Here is a 19,140-nt window from a genome sequence, read left to right on the forward strand (position 1 = left end):
GCTTAACCATACATTCCAAAACTTTGTTAAACTTTCTAGTGACTGTCTCCATGGACCTGATAAACCGATTCTCAGCATGTCTAACAGATTGGGGAGATCCAACTATATATAAAAAGAGAGCTAAACTCTCAACTGATGACATTTTTTTGGTTGACTTCAGTCCATAAGACTCCACTAGCAGATTATGTAGTTTATCAAACACCAGTGGGTACATCCTAAACATTTTGTAGCAATTTGTTCTGTTTCCTAGAGTTCTCACTACCCATTCATATCCAGACTCTTTAGCTTTTAAAATTCTCCTTTCCCCTTTAACCATGAAACGATCCATGTAGTACATACCAAACATGTGGGCGACCATACCTAGTTTGTTGAGCCTCTGCCGCCTCAATTGAAGTAGTGCTAGCACTCTATTGGTCCTTGTATATTCTTCTTCCTCGTCACTAGAGTCATCATCTTCATCAGTCCTGTCCTCATCACTAGACTCATCATCTTGGTCTGTACTGTCCTCATCACTAGATTCATCATCATTCTGCAAGAAAAGCACAAACAAATAGAAATCATGAAGTCTACAGACATAATGAACATATCATCAACACATGCAAATACACAGATCGGTAGATAATAATTTGTCCAGAAACATAATGATTAAGGCCACATTAGTCCACAAATCATGTCATCCATGACTCAAGACACAAGAGGACACACATGACTCAAGACACAAGAGGACACACATGACTCAAGACACAAGACTAGCTGACACAGATCATTCTGCCTTCATATCTCGCCATCTGCTGCATACATGTTCTTTACCCTGCACCATCTCTTCAACCATATCAACCTAGCTTCAGGGGTCTTCATGTTCTGGAAGACAGTTCTGTTGTGTTTCTCCTTGAATAAATCACAAGCAACAAAGTACTCAACTGACTCTTCTGATGCTCCACACTCAATGGCAAGGTTCTGACAGTTTTTTACTGACTGAGCATGTTCCTCACTTCTCCTAACCTTTTCATTGCCTTGGTTCACAAGAGCCTGCAAAATAGAGTCTGTTTTCTCACTTTCCTTCTCCAACTTAGTTTCAATGTCCTTCATATATTTTACAAATGGACCCCGAGTTTTGCCTTGAGTACGAGGCATGTTGTCTAAAGTTTTGCTTCTCTTTGAAGGACTACTAGCTGTACTCCTTAACTCTGAGCGGCTCCCTCTCTTTTGAGTGTTGGTACTCATAGGGCTGGACACAAAGCCTTCATTGCCATCCAGGTCATCATCATTATTTAACTCCAAACAATCTTCTGTCCCAGGAACATAAGCAGATGAACCATCCACAGCGACCTCATGAAATATCTCATGTAACAGGGGCATATACTCAGGGTTACCATTTCTAAATTTCTTGAGATTTGGTCTGTCCTGAAAAGAAATAATAGAAAGAAATCAGCATATATATCTTCTGTCATTGGAACATAAGCAAAAATGAACACTTGAAGGAGAGGGAGCAAGAATATAAGCAAAAATACCTTGATTTCTTTCTCCCACCAATCTGCAGTTGCCGTCACTTCGCCATCTAAGCCGCGGCCGCAGCCGGTTTGCTGCTGCAACCATACCCAATCATTGTACAAGCCCTTCAAGTTAGTTATTTTGTTCCTGAATTCCCTGCCTGGATGCCACAGCTTTGCCCTTTCCCAATATTTCTCCCTCATATTCTTGTACGCCTGAGGGCTCCAAACTCTACCAGCGTAATTGCCGGCATCTATTTCCTCACAAGCTATTTCACATAAAGTCAATGTATTTCTGTCTGTCCAGTTAGCCTTGCTTTTTGGCCTCTATTAAAAAAATGTATGAGAAAACAGAACAAGTACTATTTCAGATACTGTACTATTTTTGATAAATATGACAGAACAAGTAGCATGAACAAGTATTTTCTTTCATTTGTCCAAACTGAACACCTTGCTGTAGTTTCTACTTTCTACTTTCCACTTAACATACATTTATTCAAGCAAACACAACAATTGGACAAATATTGTACCTGGATATGCTGGTTCAGCATGCTGTCGTCTTCCTCTGCCTGAACATCTTCTTCAGCTGGTTCATCTTCTTCCTCAACATCTTCTACCATGATCGGTGCTGCCTGCCGCTGCCTGCCGCTGCCTGAGCGACTTGAACCAGCACCACCTCGTTCCGACGTCGCGACGACCTACTTGGCCCGACGACCCTGCCGCTGCGCCACGCCGTCCGTCCGCTGGAGGGGCACACCATGGCCGGCCGCACTCCCGGGATGAAAAAGGTGCGTGTAGATGCCCATGTTGGGGTAGGAGGCGGCGACGGCGGAGTTGCCGTTGAGGTCGATGTTCTCCAACCCGATGGGAGCGCGGAGCCCCCCGGCCACCGAGCCGCGGCCGAGCCCCCCGGCATCGAGCCGCGGCCGAGCCCCCCTGCCACCGAGCCGCGCTCGAGCCCCCTACCACCAAGCCGCGGCCGGCGGATCCCCGGAGACGAGGGGGCGTCATCCCCCACCCGTCCTCGTCGATGTGGTGCACCGCAGCACCGGAAGACGCCGTCTGCGAGAAGAAATCGAAGGGGAGTTCGTCGTCGCCGTCCATGGTACGGACGCGGGAGCGCGGCGCGGCGGAGTGCTGCGGGCGCGGCACGGCGGAGCGCTGCGGGCGCGGCGGGAGTACGGACACGGGAGTGCGCGGCGGAGTGCTGCCGTGGCAGCGGAGTGCGGCGGCGGCGGTGGAAAGGGAAGCGGCGGAGTGGAAAGGGGAGCGGCTGCCCCCTGCCTGCGTGCGAAGGGGATGGGGCGGCAGATGCGTCGCCCGCAACAGGATGGGCCCGCCAATTAATTAGAGGAGAAAATTTAGTCACTTTTAGTTGGGGGTGGGGTGACTAGGGACTAAACTAGTTTTAGTCACCCATTAGTCAGGGGTGTATGGAGGTTTACTGACTAAAAGTGACTACTACTAGTCTTTAGTCTCCAGTCACTAATGATCCAAACACCATCTAACATATGATACTATACATTACAGATGTAGTACTATAGACTAGTATCATATGCATGATACTAATATATGATACTCACTATTACAATCAGCCTTAAAATAACGGGGAGATTCCATTCCATTCTCAGGGTAGCTTGCCATTTTCAGCCTACCAACCCGATGCAGTCAGCCAGCCGTGACCACATCAAGAGTGGCTAAATTTCGTGTTTTGACCATTTTTAAAACCTGATCAAGATCTAACCCTGCCTTATAATTTTTTTAGAATCTGATCATTTTCTTAACGTCAGGGTCCATGACGGTAGGGTTGCACGTCCTACCGCAAAAATAAATTAAGTATGAAACATAGTGCGTGCTCGCGTCTATCGCCGGACACCTTGGCGGTAGAGGTGCACAGGCTACCGTCAGCCTGTTTGGCGGCAGGGGTGTTTCCTAGCGCCAGAGACCAAGACGGTAGGCTGTTACACCCTACCGCCATGGACCCTGACGGTAACAAAAAGATCAGATCTTGACACTTTTACAAACTGAGGTCAAATCTCGATTAACTTTCAGATAAGGGTCAAAACATGAAATTTTGCCACCAAGAGTAACTAGCCAGTTGATGCCAAGGAATGATTGTCGGTTGGGTTTGTCACACCGCATTTAACTCCCAGGTTGTTTCCTTCCGTGATTCCCCTCCTGCCATTGGACTCTAGCTACCTGCAAGTTGGCCGTGTCGTGTGGACCTGTGGCAGTGCTATTGCTACTGCTAGCTACTGGCCGCGTTGCTTGCTAGGACTGGGACTGGGAGCACAAGCGTGAGGAGTTTGCCGGGAAAGAAATTAAGGGAAGCAAGCATATTCTAGAGCTGGTGCCTAGCTAGTAGAACTTGAGCGGCAGTCGGCATGGATCAGCTTGACGAGCAGTCCTTCCTCGACGAGCTCATGTCGCTGCGCCGGGAGGAGGCGCCGGCGCCGGCTCCGGCTCCGACTCCGTGGCAGGCGTATCCGGGCAGCGCCATGATGACGACGAGCGAACTTCTCTACTATGGTGGCGAGGACGTCGCCGAGGCGAGCAGCAGCATGGACTTGGCCGGACCGTTTCTTCCACAGTCCATGGTGCGCCACCGCATCGGCCGCACGAGGAATTCAACTTCGACTGCCTCAGCGAAGTTTGCAACTCTTACAGGAGCTGCGCCGGCGTCGTCCTTGGGCCTGGGGTCGTCCACGGGGCCGGCCAGGCGCTCGCTCAGGATCCACTGCACGACGCCATGGCGGAGGACGACCCGAGCGGCGGCAACCTGCATCGCGGTGGTGGGTCGTCGTCGTCCCCGGTGCCGTTCGTATTCGGAGCAGGAGGCGCCGGGGAGAGCTCGGAGATGACCAGGGGTGTCTTCTCCGGAGCCCACCCTAGAAGCAAGCTCAACGGCGGCACCACGTCCAAGAACCTCATGGCGGAAAGGCGGCGCCGGAAGCGTCTCAACGACCGCCTCTCCATGCTCCGCTCCATCGTGCCCAAAATTATCAAGGTGTGTGGCAAGTCGCAACTCGCACTGTCCTGTGACCTAATAATTAGTTAATTAACCTAGCTAGTGATTTCTTAATTTCTATCGAGTACCAGCTATGAATTTGAGTTGTGGACCTCGATCGAATCAATCGATCAATCTGTAGATGGATAGGACCTCGATCCTCGGGGACACCATAGACTACGTGAATGAGCTAACCGAGCGGATCAAAACCCTCGAGGAGGAGATCGGCGCCACGCCGGAGGAGCTGAACCTGCTGAACACGAGCAAGTTTGAAGTCTATATGTTCTTTCATTTGAGAGAAACAAAAAAGAAAAATCTTCTTATCGTAAGTTAGTTGAAGAGTACGGATCTCAAAGTAATGTTGGAGGGCTGAAGATAAGAGATTCCATGTAGCTCGGCCTACAGAGAAACTTTACGAGATGCCAATGAGGAATTCCACCAAGGTACACACATCGCTCAGGCAGCCACACATCAAATCACCTAGTTCACGATGATGCTCCCTAATTTTGAGGTTCTCTAGTTTATTTAATTGAGGTGTTCAATTTAGATTTGATTCATAATTTTGACCAGGTGTTGCTTTATAATATAAAGCAGGAAAAAACCCTTTTTCGTATAATTTTGACCAGGTCAACAATATCTCATGGAGTTCTTTCATTCACTTGAGGACTTCTATTTTAAATTTGATTCACGATTTTGACCGAGTTAGCGATTTTTCAAATTAATTGGCACCAGCCAACCTGCAAACACAACAGTCCCATGGACCCTCTCACCAGTGGCGGACCTACATAGGGGGAAAACCGTGTCATGGCCCGCGGCCCGCCCAGCTCCCAAAGAAAACAATGCAAAGTATGAGCCTGACCAGGCCATTTTGAAAAAAAATTGGGTGATATTCTTTAGATTGGCCCGACCTGCACTTAGTTTGTAGCTCCGCCACTGCCTCCCACTACTAAAAGAAGCATCATATAGTATATACGGGCACCAATGTAAGAAATTTCCTCACATCAGTATGAGTTGATTAGCAGATAACACAAAATCACACCGTTAAAAATGCCCATAGAAACACTGTATTATATATATAGAAATAAAATACACTCCATCTTCCTCACCCGCGAAACCAATTTTTATCTATATGAAATCCTAACAAACAAATGACGCGGTGAAGCGTGCCCAACCCTTCTAGTCTGAACTGATTGTTACCCACCCAGTTTGTCATCGAGAAGCAGGGCAATGGCGAAACGAGGATCGGCATCTGCTATGCCACAAGCCCTGGCGTGCTGATCTCGACGGTGAGTGCGCTAGAGGTGCTGGGGCTGAAAATTGAGCAGTGCGTCGTCAGCTGCTTCGGCGACTTCACCATGCAGGCATCCTGCTCACAAGTCACAAGTGAAATATTAATAGTGTAATTTTTTGGTGGAGCTAAATTTTCCACTAATTTCTTGGCCGAATCCTGAATGTACATGTTTTTTGCACTATTATAATTCAATCGTCGATGCATGGTGTGTGGTGTTTATAGGAGGAAGGGGGGAGCCGAGTGACAAGCACCGACGAGATCAAGCAGGCACTATTCAAGAGTGCAGGCTATGGAGGAAGGTGTCTCTAGATCAGTCGAGCACGCCAATTCATCAAGCATGTAGCAGAACAAGGTGCATGTAATTCTGTAATCGTCAATGAGTTCAGTGTTTGCATATATTTGCTTGATATGTTTCGAAAAATATCTGCATGAGTCAACCATGCAGTGTTTATGTTAAATTTTTGAATAGTAGTACTATCTAAAGCTCAGCTGTTTGTGACCAGATTGTAATAGTTGGGCGTGTGTCCGTGAGTGTAATGCATGCATGTATGGAGTGGAATATTGGGATTTGGCCGACATGAAAATAGACCAACCTGTTGTTGCATTTGGTTGGGCACTGTTACAGCTTTTTGTTTCTTGTGTATGTTTAGCTGTTTCCTGACAACAATTGTTCGTCAAGTTTTGTTCCTGGGCTATACGAACTCAATGGTCAAGGATTGGGTACATATATGGGCACATATGAACAAGCACTAGTGCAGAACCGGGCAATAGCACCGGTTCGTAAGGCCCTTTAGTGCCGGTTTCGGAATCGGCACTAACATTTCGGCACTAAACCCCCCCCCCCCCTTTAGTACCGGTTCAGCACGAACCGGTGCTAAAGGGCAACCACGTGGCACGAGTCAGCTCCGGGGGCCGGGAGCCCTTTAGTACCGGTTGGTAACACCAACCGGTACTAAAATGTTTGGGGGATTTTTGGTTTTATGATTTCTTTTTCATTTAATTTTGTGTTTTCCATTTTAATTCTTTTTCGTTTGCTGGTATTTTACGCTACTACACATTGTACACGTTATGCATATATATATATATATAAATAGAATTTATAGTAGAACCAATCATATATATATTATCAATGTCTCACAAACCACCATATTAATTTACACATACACACATGTATAGCTATATACAATTTCTCCTACATATGCATATTGCCTTCGGAGCCAGTGGCATTAGCCTAATTGGTGCCTTCGGAGCACGATGACAATTGGAAGTGGTTTATGACCTGTTCGATGGGGGCGGTAGCGGGTAATAGTATTCTTCCTTCGGATTTATGACCTGGTCGAGCAAAAATCCCGCTATTTCCTCTTGAAGTGCTTCTACGCGCTCCGTTTGTAGGAGCTTGTCCCGCACCTCTTTGAACTGTTAAGGAGATCAATATGCATGTGTATTAGTTGTGTGACTAGATATCGATAATGGTGTAAAAATTGTGAATAGTGTTCTGACAAGCGTACCCATTCCTGTCTTTGAGATCTGCTCCTTTCGGACGCCATCATGCGAATGTTCTCGCAAACGCAGTATGCACACAGATTAGTCCCCTGCGCCTGCTTCAGGGCCTTTATTACGAGAATGGAATTTAATTTGATCAGATAATAATTAATCAAGCATGATAATTAAAGAGATGGCAGCTAGCTAGCTAGCTAGTACTACTTAATTACTTACCTTGGATCGAAACCATTTCAGCTGTGGTTTCCATTCGCCTTCCGTGACGCTGATGAACCTTGCCCAAGCCCTGCCCGCCAACAAAGAAAATGAATAAAGGGGTTATTAAATAGTTCATATCATGAAATGACGAACTAAATAGGCCGAGATATATAGTTAATAATGATTGAAATTACCTGTTGACTATCCCATACAAGATGTTGTAGTCACTATTTACTTTGAGTAGCGAGTCCAGTATTTCAACTGTTCTGGCGTCAACTTTAATGATACACAAGATCCAGTGAAATCTGCATGCACACACGTTTGCATGTCTTAATTAAGCGGGCATATGTAAGCAAAAACATGTAGCTAGCTAGTAGGCAAAAACAGAGAATTTGTAGTACAAGAAAGTGTGACTCACTCGAAGTTGTAAGGAAGTAGTATATCTTCATTGTATTTGAGGCGCTTCAAGAACTCTAGCATGCTGTCCTCTACCTGCTTTTCATAATACTTGCTCATTTTCCATGTGTATTGATTAACGGTGTTTGGGTCAATGAACCCAATGCCATAGCGTCCACCTTTTCTCATTTCATACATCTTCATCCTGCATAATACTACAGAAAAGAATATAGTGAGGATAATTACAGGTAATGATTGATCAAAAGGATCACTACAGCTAGCTTGAGACTTAAATTACAGAAAGAAATCACTTACAGACAATAGCAACTGACGATAGATTTGTCGAGTGCGTCCTGATTGTATAACTGAAACAGTTCAGAATACTCAACGGCCACAACTTTCTCATGGTAGTAATGATCCTTCTTGACATACACCATGAGGGACTCTCGATCGGATCTCTTGATAATGTCCATGTACCATTGATGCAATTCATACATTCTCGTTGGGAGCTTCTTGACATCTTCTGACTCGACCAAAGGTTGGCCCCGGACATATTTCCGTTTTATTTCCTCCTCTGTAATCACAGGCATGTCCTCGATCTCGATGAGTTGTCCAACAGTGATCTTGAGTTCTTCAGCCTGCATTATATGCTCCTGGGTTATTACCACATCGCCCACCTCGGGAACGTAAACTGTTTGGCCACAATAATATTGGGCGCGCGTACTGTCACGTGTTGTTGGCGGCACAACAAGCGGGGGGGTCGATTGCGCCGCCTGTTCTCCCAGCTGGGCAATGGTTTTCCCGCATTTTTCGACAGCTGATTGTTGTTTGCTCGAGCTCGAGCTCGCCTCCTTCTGTAGACGTTGTCGATGTAACTTCCTGATGTGGCCCTCATAGTCTGTGTCAACAGGCTTAGGAGCTGGTGGTTGAGCCATACGAATGAAGTGGTCAACTACTTCCACAGGCACTTTCTCCCTTGGCGGCGGTGGCGGTTTCGGTCCAAAATGGGCGTCGACTTCTGCCCGCACTATGGCATTGGTTTGCTCCTCGGTCCTGTCGTAAGCCCTCACAGGAAGAGGAGTAGTGAGGTTTGGACCATATTTATATCGCTTGCCTCCGCCTGTACTTCCTGTACTATGACCTCGACTGGTACCGCTATGCACCATAGCTGCAGGGTGTCTCTTCTGCGATTGCTGAGGCGGCGGAGACGGCTGACGGGGCTGAGTTGGACGAGGAGGAGTGGCCTGAGGTTGTGCCGGACTTGGAGGAGGAGTGGACGTCTGACGCTGTGTCGGACTTGGAGGAGGAGTGGCTTGACACTTTGCCGGACTTGGAGGAGGAGTGGCCTCACACGTTGGTGGACTTGGAGGAGCGGGAGTCTGCTGACTCGGTGGCGGACTTCGACAAGGAGTCGGGTGACGCGGTGTCGGTGGCCTTCGAAAAATGATGCAGTCCTTTCTCCATAGGATGATACGATGTTTGGCATCTCCGAGTGTGTGCTCCTCATCACCTCCAGGAATGTCAAGCTCTAGCCCCGAATATTGGTCCACCACCTCATCAAGCAAGACACGAGCATAGCCCGCTGGAATCGGGTTGCACTAGAAGGTTGCCTCGGGGGAATTTGAAAAAGCAATGGCGTCCGCCACCTTCATGGATATGTTCTTCATTTTGAAGTGTAGCTCGCAGTTAGTGTTCTCCGTGATGTCATCCACGGGGTATCTATCCAGCACTACTGCGTCGCCCGGGGCGGAACCCACGCTGCTTCTCGGCATGGATGGGGCGGTGGTATCCAATGCTGGATCATCCGCTAGCTGCTGCAGCTGCTAAGACCCCCTTTGCTGGCTAAGTGAGTCGATCTGCTCCTGCTGCCGCTGGAATTTAGCTGCCAATTCAGCTTGACTTGCTTCTAGGCCTTGAAGGCGTTCATAGTCGAGCTTCCTTTGCTCCTCCTCCATCTTCCTCTTCTTCTCCTCCGCAATCTTCTTTCTCGCACGGGTTCTGTAGTCGGCGTTCCAGTCCGAAAACCCCTCATACCACGGAATAGCGCCCTTGCCTCGTGTTCTTCCCGGGTGTTCAGGATTTCCCAGGGCACGCGTAAGCTCGTCGTTCTCTCTGTTGGGCTGGAACACCCCCGATCGAGCCTCTTCTATTGCAACAAGTACTGCATCGTCGGCTCCGTTCAGACATGCCTTCGTCGAAACATTGCCTGTCTTCGGGTCCAACTCCCCCCCATGCGCATAGAACCAAGTCCTGCACCTGGGGGGCCAGCTCTTAGTAACCGGAGTGACACCTGCATCCTCCATCTCTTTCTCAGACTTATCCCACTTAGGCATTGCCACCGCGTAGCCACCTGGCCCCAGCTTATGGAACTTATCCTTTTTTCGGCATTCTTCTTGTTTATTCTCGACCGTTCCTTAGCTAATTCTGAATCCTTGAATTTCACGAAATCGTCCCAATGAGCACTTTGATTCTCTAGTATCCCCTCGAATACTGGAGTCTTCCTTCCTCCCTTGACGTACTTCTCCCACGTCATTCTCTTGTGGTTCTTGAATGCAACCGCCATCTTCCTAAAAGCAGCGTCCTTGACTTTCCGCACGTCTGCTTCTGTGAAATTATCTGGTAGGGTGAAATGTTCCATGAGAGTATCCCAAAGCAGATTTTTTTGATTCTCGTCGACAAAAGTAACATCTGGACGTGGATTTGCTGGCTTTCTCCATTCTTGAAGGGAGATCGGGAGTTGGTCCTTCACAAGAACTCCGCACTGACGAACGAACTTGTCCGCAATCTTCTTAGGCGCTAATGGTTCGCCATTAGGTTTGAATGCCTCGATATTGTACTTTACGCCCTCCTTCAACTTTTTGTTCGGGCCTCGTTTCGTCCTTTTGCCTGAAGATTTGCTCGATCCGGATGGCTGAAAGAAGAAAGATCGATTCGTTAATATATCTTCAACTCATTTAAAACATGCGATGATCACCAGATTCCTGCTTATATAAATATATATACCTCGCCGGTGTTTGTTGTTTCAGGATCAACATGTTCTTCGTCGTAGTTCATGACTTCATCTTCTCGGTCGTCGCGATCGAATATCATATCACCCTCTCTGGTGTTGTTTAGAAATTCAGAGCCGTCAAAATCTTCTTCATTCTGATCATCATCTGGCCCGCGTATGATATCGAACATGGTCTGTTCTTTCTCTCTGTCGGTATTGTCCGCCATAGCTTTTATTTAACTATGCCAAAAGAAATATAAAACAATTTAGTATAATCTCGAATAATAGATATAATCTCGAATACATCGTCTCGAATAATAGATATAATCTCGAATACATCATCTCGAATAATAGATATAATATTGAATACATCACTAGCTAGCTAGCTAGCAAGCTAATAAAGATCGAATACTACAGAGTAATCTAGGCCACTCGCGGTTCCTGAGATGCGGGCGGTGGACACCCAAAGAGAAGGAACCATCACTGGATCATAGCTCGGGTGATCTCCCCAAAGAACCTGCCAGGTATTGGAGAACCTGACGTCCATAGAAGCCATGTAGCGATGGACGTGCTCGTCCTCCTCCCTGACACGGCGACGTACCACCTCCGGCGGAGCCGGCTCCCTCCGCACCGAAAGTGGCCCACGCGAATGCCACCAAAGGAGATGAGGGTCGACGACGGGACCCGGGGCCGGGTTCCTCACCAAGCGTCGCGCCCCTGAAGGTAGCACCTCCCAGTGCCAGCCCGGCGGAGCCCAGTCCCGGACATGGGTCCTCTGAAGCAGGACGTCGTCGCGGACGTGTCGACGGCGAGGATGCGGGCCGGGCATCGTCGACAACAAAATACTATATGCCGCAAAAGTAAAGTAACATTTTTTAAATGATGGATTGTGATGATTTCATATATGCAAATTCTAAATTTTATAACTAAAAATATAAGAAACTAAAAAAACATCGATCATCGTCTAACAATTTGAAATTAATCTAATTCATCTAGCTAGCTAAAACTAACATTTCCAAAATTTCTAACATTTCTATATAACTAACATTTCTATAACATTTGACATTATATATATTATAACTAACATTTCTACATACTATTTGACATTAATCTAATCTAATCTAATTAATTCATCTAAAACTTTGTATGAAAAACAGAAAAACAGAAAAAACTAAAAGCTAAAAACAGAAAAATTGTGTGTGTGTGTGCGCGTCTAGTGTGTGTGTAGTGTGTGTGTGTGTGTGTGTGTGTGTGTGTGTGCATGTAGTGTGTGTGTGCGCGCGCGCATGTGTGTGCGCTACGGTCGGCGCCGGCGCCGGCGCCGGTGTGCGCTACGATCGATTGGAGGGAGGAGAGGGGCCGGCGGAGGGGCTCACAGCGCGCGCGGGCAAGGTCGAGGCGACGGCGACGGCGAGGGCGAGGTCGATCCAAAGGCGACGGCGACGGCGAAGCGAGGGGATTGGCGACCGGGACGGCGACGGGGGTGCCGCGGAGTCGACGGGGACGACGCGACGAGGACGGGGGCATCGCGGAGTCGACGGGGACGGCGCGACGGGGGCGGCGACGGCGCGGGACGGGGCGGCGGCAGAGAGAAGTGGGAGATGAGAAACTGAAAATTTTCGAAGTGTTTCTTATATAGGGGACACCTTTAGTACCGGTTGGAGCCACCAACCGATACTAAAGGCCTGTTTTGGCCAGGCCAAGCGGGGGGAAGCACCCCCCTTTAGTACCGGTTCCTGGCTCCAAACGGTACTAAAGGCCCCCCCTTTAGTACCGGTTGGTGCCACGACCCGGTACTAAAGGGGGTGCGCTGCCAGGCGAGGGGCGCAGAAGTTTAGTCCCACCTCGCTAGCCGAAGGGCGCTCACACCTGCTTATAAGCCCCGCCGCCGCTGCTGTCTCGAGCTCCTCTCTAAAGCAGGCCTTCTGGGCCTACCTCTGCTACTCTGCCCTGTGGGGCCTATTGGGCTTGCGGGCCTGCATCCTGGCCCAACAACAGGTTGGGTTTCTAGTCGTATGCAGGCCGCTGTGGCCCGGTAGGTGGGCTTTTTTCATTTAGTTTTTTCTTTTCTGCTTTATTTATTTATTTTTATTTATTTTTAGTTGTTTTTTGCTGTATTTAGAGTTTCTTTGTGAATATTTTTGATAGTTTTTAGAAACTTTCAGTTAGTGCCGGTAGTTTTTAAATTTGAATAGTTTAAATTTTGAATTATTTGAAATTTGTGTGAATCACTAGTTTGTGAATAACTTAACTTTAAAAATACATTTTCCACTGATTCTTTTTTCTTATGTTTAATATTAGTGTGTTTTATCATTATATTCAATTTGGTAATGCTTAAGTTATTTAAAAATGAAATGCCTTTGTAACGGATGAGTTTTCGTCCGAAACCTTGATACTTCGAAACAGATTGTCCATTTTGTACACGAAGTGCATCCAGTTTTTGCGGTAACCCTCTCTACTTTTTCGCACATGCTATGTGGGTGAAATTATGATACCATGCCAACTTTCATCCTTTTCTGAGTTCATTTGAAATGCTTTTCAATTTCAGGGTCATTTAGCTGAAAAAATCAATAAATGCATGAAAGAATTTGCTTGCACATAAAATTTCTTCGCGTTTCAAATGCCAAAACACATAACTAGCTACCCTAACTATTACAGAGATTTCCTCCTGGGTGTGAAACACAGAAGAAAGTGATGATAGTTAAGCCGATCACATCCCAGATCTTTGGGTGTGAAACTTTTTCTTCGCGTGTGTCCCTTTGCGTCGTAGCCATGGAAAATCTTCATCATTTAACGGGATGCTCAGGTCAATACTCACTGTGAATGGAGCAATTTCATCAAACTTTTCATAATCTTCTGACTTGTCTGTCTTGTCATCCACTCCCACGATGTTTCTCTTCCCAGAAAGAACTATGTGCCGCTTTGACTCATCGTACGATGCATTTGCTTCCTTATCTTTTCTTTTTCTTGGCTTGGTAGACATGTCCTTCACATAGAAAACCTGTGCCACATCATTGGCTAGGACGAATGGTTCGTCTTCATACGCAAGATTGTTGAGATCCACTATTGTCATTCCATACTGCGGGTCTTCCGTTACCCCGCCTCGTGTCATATTGACCCATTTGCACCGAAACAAAGGGACCTTCGAACCACGTCGATAGTCAAGTTCCCATATGTCCTGTATATAACCATAATATGTTTCCTTTCCCGTCTTGGTTTCTGCATCAAAGCGGACACCACTGTTTTGGTTGGTGCTCTTCTTATCTTGGGCGATCATGTAAAATGTATTACCATTTATCTCGTACCCTTTGAAAGTCATTATATTCGAAGATGGTAACTGGGACAGCAAGTACAGGTCATCTTCAATAGAGGTGTCATGCATGGTACGTGCTTGCAACCAGCTGGCGAAACTCCTGGTTTGTTCACGTGTAATCCAGTCATCAGACCGCTCCGGGTGTTTGGAGCGTAGCAAATTCTTGTGTTCATCCATATACGGAGCCACCAAGGCGGAATTCTGTAGAACTGTGTAGTGTGCTTCAGTGAGAGAATGTCCGTCCATACATATTATTTGTTCCCCTCCTAGCGTGCCTTTTCCATCCAGTCTGCCCTTATGCCGCGATTCAGGAACACCAATCGGCTTAAGGTCAGGAATAAAGTCAATACAAAACTCAATGACCTCCTCATTTTGACGGCCCTTGGAGATGCTTCCTTCTGGCCTAGCACGGTTATGAACATATTTCTTTAAGACTCCCATGAACCTCTCAAAGGGGAACATATTGTGTAGAAATACAGGACCCAAAACGTTAATCTCTTCGCATAGGTGAACTAGGACGTGCGTCATGATGTTGAAGAAGGATGGTGGGAACACCAACTCGAAACTGACAAGACATTGCACCAAATCATTCTGTAACCTTGGTATGATTTCTGGATCGATTACCTTCTGAGAGATTGCATTGAGAAATGCACATAGCTTCACAATGGCTAATCGAACGTTTTCCGGTAGAAGCCCCCTCAATGCAACCGGAAGCAGTTGCGTCATAATCACGTGGCAGTCATGAGACTTTAGGTTCTGGAACTTTTTCTCTGCCATGTTTATTATTCCCTTTATATTCGACGAGAAGCCATACGGTACCTTAATACTGAGCAGGCATTCAAAGAAGATTTCCTTCTCTTCTTTGGTAAGAGCGTAGCTTGCATGACCCTGATGTATGCCGTCTTTTTCGTGCATCCATTGCTGGTCCTCCCGTGCCTCAGGTGTATCTTTTGTCTTCCCATACACGCCCAAGAAGCCAAGCAGGGTCACACAAAGATTCTTCGTCACGTGCATCACGTCGATTGCGGAGCGGACCTCGAGGTCTTTCCAATAGGGCAGGTCCCAAAATATAGATTTCTTCTTCCACATGGGTGCGCGTCCGTCAGCGTCATTCGGAACAGGTTGTCCACCAGGACCCTTTCCAAAGACCACCTTCAAATCCTTGACCATATCATGTACATCAGCACCAGTACAGTGGCGAGGCTTCGTTCGGTGATCCGCCTCACCTTTGAAATGCTTGCCTTTCTTTCTTATGGGATGCCTGCTCGGAAGAAATCGACGATGTCCCAGGTACACATTCTTATTAGCCAAATATATACTATCAGTACCGTCCAAACAGTGCGTGCATGCATGGTATCCCTTGTTTGTCTGTCCTGAAAGGTTACTGAGAGCAGGCCAATCATTGATGGTCACGAACAGCAACGCCTTTAGGTCAAATTCTTCCCCCATGTGCTCATCTCACACACGTACACCTGTTCCATTCCACAGTTGTAAGAATTCTTCAACTAATGGCCTTAGGTACACATCAATGTCGTTGCCGGGTTGCTTAGGGCCTTGGATGAGCACTGGCATCATAATGAACTTCCGCTTGATGCACAACCAAGGAGGAAGGTTATACAAACATAGAGTCACAGGCCAGGTGCTATGGTTGCTACTCTGCTCCCCAAAAGGATTAATGCCATCTGCACTTAGACCAAACCATACGCTCCTTGCGTCATCTGCAAACTCCTTCCCGTAGTTTCTTTCGATTTTTCTCCACTGCGACCCGTCAGCGGGTACTCTCAACTTTCCGTCTTTCTTACGGTCTTCTCTGTGCCATCGCATCGCCTTGGCATGCTCTTTGTTTTGGAACAAACGTTTCAACCGTGGTATTATAGGAGCATACCACATCACCTTGGTAGGAATCTTCTTCCTGGGGCGCCGGCCCTCGACATCACCAGGGTCATCGCGGCAGATCTTATAGCGCAATGCACCACATACCGGGCAAGCGTTCAAATCCTCGTACTCACCACGGTAGAGGATGCAATCATTAGGGCATGCATGTATCTTCTGCACCTCTAACCCTAGAGGGCAGACAACCTTCTTTGCTTCGTACGTACTCTCAGGCAATTCGTTGTCCTTTGGAAGCATATCCTTTATCATTACCAGCAACTTTCCAAATCCCTTGTCAGATACACCATTCTCTGCCTTCCATTGCAGCAATTCCAGTGTGGTGCCCAGCTTTTTCTTGTCACCTACGCAATTCGGGTACAACAATTTTTTGTGATCCTCTAACATGCGCTGCAACTTCTTCTTCTCCAAATCACTTGCGTAGTTTCTCTTTGCATCGGCAATGGCCTGACCTAGATCATCAACGGGCTCATCTGATGCCTCTTCTTCAGCTTCTTCCCGCATTGCCGGCTCAGCTTCTTCCCGCATTACCGGCTCAGCTTCTTCCCCCATTGTTTTATCATCGTATTCAGGGAACCCATGGCCAGGATAGCTGTCGTCGTCCTCTTCTTCTTCATTGTCTTCCATCATAACCCCTCTTTCTCCGTGCTTGGTCCAAACATTATAATGGGGCATGAAACCGGTCTTAAACAGGTGGACGTGAATGGTTCTTGACGTAGAGTAATTGTGACCATTCTTACAGCGAGCACATGGACAAGGCATAAAACCATCCGCCCGCTTGTTTGCCTCAGCCGCAAGCAGAAAAGTACGCACGCCCTCAACGAACTGGGGAGAGCATCGGTCATCGTACATCCATTGCCGACTCATCTTCATTACACAACACCGAATAGACCAAATTAATACAAGTTCATACATAAAGTTCATACAACACTTAAATGCAACAAACAAATAACTCTCTAGCTAAAGCATTTAAATGCAACAACAAATACGATCAAGATCGCAACTAAGGTACAATGGATCCAACAGCATAATGATACCAAGCCTCACTATCGATGGCATATTTTCTAATCTTTCTAATCTTCAAGCGCATTTTCTCCATCTTGATCTTGTGATCATCGACGACATCGGCAACATGCAACTCCAATTCCATCTTCTCCCCCTCAATTCTTTTCAATTTTTCTTTCAAGTACTCGTTTTCTCTTTCAACTAAATTTAACCTCTCGGCAATAGGGTCGGTTGGAATTTCCGGTTCAGATACCTCCTAGAAAAAATTTCTATGTCAACTTGATGGGCATAATTTGTCATAAACATGAAATGCAACTAGTTTTAAAAGAGAATATACATACCACATCCGAATCATAACAAGGACTAGGGCCGACGGGGACGGATATCAAAACCATGGCACTATATGTATAACAAACAACGTATGGGTAAGATAATTATACGAGTAACTATATATCCAAATCACACAAACATCAATTTTTATATAAAATTTCATGAACAAGAGGCTCACCACAAGGTGGTGCCGGTGACGGGACGGTGCGGGCGATCGACGGTGGCTACGATGGAGATTTAGAAGGCACTAAGTAAACCACACCTACATATGCAAACTAAGTGTTATTTTTGACCTCAAATTGCATATAAATCAAATACTAGCACACATATATATATATATATATATATATATATATATATATATCCTGCCAAATTACTAAACTCACAGATTAATCACTATATAAACCAATGCAAGAGCTAATCTAGCAATGAGAGATGAAAGGACAAAGTTGCTAACCTTTGTGATCATTTGAATGGATGAGGGCCTTCAAATCTTGACAAATTTTGGGCAAATTTTGTGATGAACTCGAGAGGAAGAAGGGAAGAACAGAGGAGAGGGCCGGAGAGGGGAAAGGGGGAAGAACAGAGTGCTGGTGGACGAAGGGTTTATATAGGACGACCTTTAGTACCGGTTCGTGGCACGAACCGGTACTAAAGGTGCTGGAGGGGCCCCACTCTGACAACATCCTGCCACCACTCTCATTAGTACCGGTTCGTAGCATGAACCGGTGCTAAAGGTTCGCCACAAACTGGTACTAATGAAAGCGGCCCGGCTATCCGTTGGAACCGGCGCTAATGTATACATTAGTGTCGGCTCAAATACAAACCGGCACTAATGTGATTCACGTTTGACCATTTTTCTACTAGTGAAGCCCTGACGAGTACCTCTCGTACTATACACACAGTGGTCCGTTGAGTCCTTCCATGTTTGGAGAATTGTGTGACCGTGCTGTGTGCATTTTACACCAATACTAACATACTGATTTGCACATATACTGTTGTGAAATCGTTATTTCATGGTCTTATCCAAAGCGATACAAACTGGAGACAAACATCCACGCACGGGGATGCAAACTCTCGACTGCTATGTTGATGCGATAGACATTGAGAGAAATTGTGAGTTGAAAAATCGATGAGTGAAATTGAATTTCATGTTAAACCTATAACATTTATAGATGCTCCCTAGTAACTTCTTGGTATAGATACTTTCCACTGCAGCTCCGAGTTAATTGTTCAGACCCAGAGTACAAATATTTTTAAATGTGGAATTGTATGCATACTTCTGTTATAATTCGTGCATGCAAGCTACTCGAGCATCTGTTTTTGCATGTAATCACCTAGCATAATTATAATAAACCATAATCTGACTATATTGAATAAGTAAAACATGTATAACAGATAGAAAATGAAGATGTATTGGTGTGGAGAATGGTCTATCGTGCATCCTACGTGGACGTTGATGAAGGAAGTACTCCCTCCTTTTCGGTTTCTTAGGCTCATCTCATTTTCTTGGTTTTTCCATATTATAAGTCTTAGGCTTCACTTCTTTTAACCACATGTTCACATTTCAAGGTGCATTAAATTGATGCTTGCATGGATTAAAAGAAACCAACCAATGCATGTAACCATTCCTACTCATTTAGAGGTCATCCATGCATACACTGTAGTTAATGTAGATTAAAGTATAAGTAATTTTGTAAACTACGAGACAAATTCCTCCACTCACCATCT

At 46.2% G+C, this 19,140-nt stretch overlaps 2 pseudogenes; one reads left to right on the forward strand and one right to left on the reverse strand.

Moving 5' to 3' along the window:
* Nucleotides 1-774: 774 nt before the first annotated feature.
* Nucleotides 775-2,594, reverse strand: LOC125506345 (uncharacterized; annotated as a pseudogene).
* A 1,212-nt stretch (nucleotides 2,595-3,806) lies between these two features.
* LOC125507565 (transcription factor BHLH3-like) lies at nucleotides 3,807-6,341 on the forward strand (annotated as a pseudogene).
* The last annotated feature ends 12,799 nt before the right edge of the window (nucleotides 6,342-19,140 follow it).

This window comes from Triticum urartu, chromosome 5A, assembly GCF_056163025.1.
Source record: "Triticum urartu cultivar PI428250 chromosome 5A, HENAU_Tu73, whole genome shotgun sequence".
In the NCBI taxonomy this organism is placed as follows: Eukaryota; Viridiplantae; Streptophyta; class Magnoliopsida; order Poales; family Poaceae; genus Triticum; species Triticum urartu.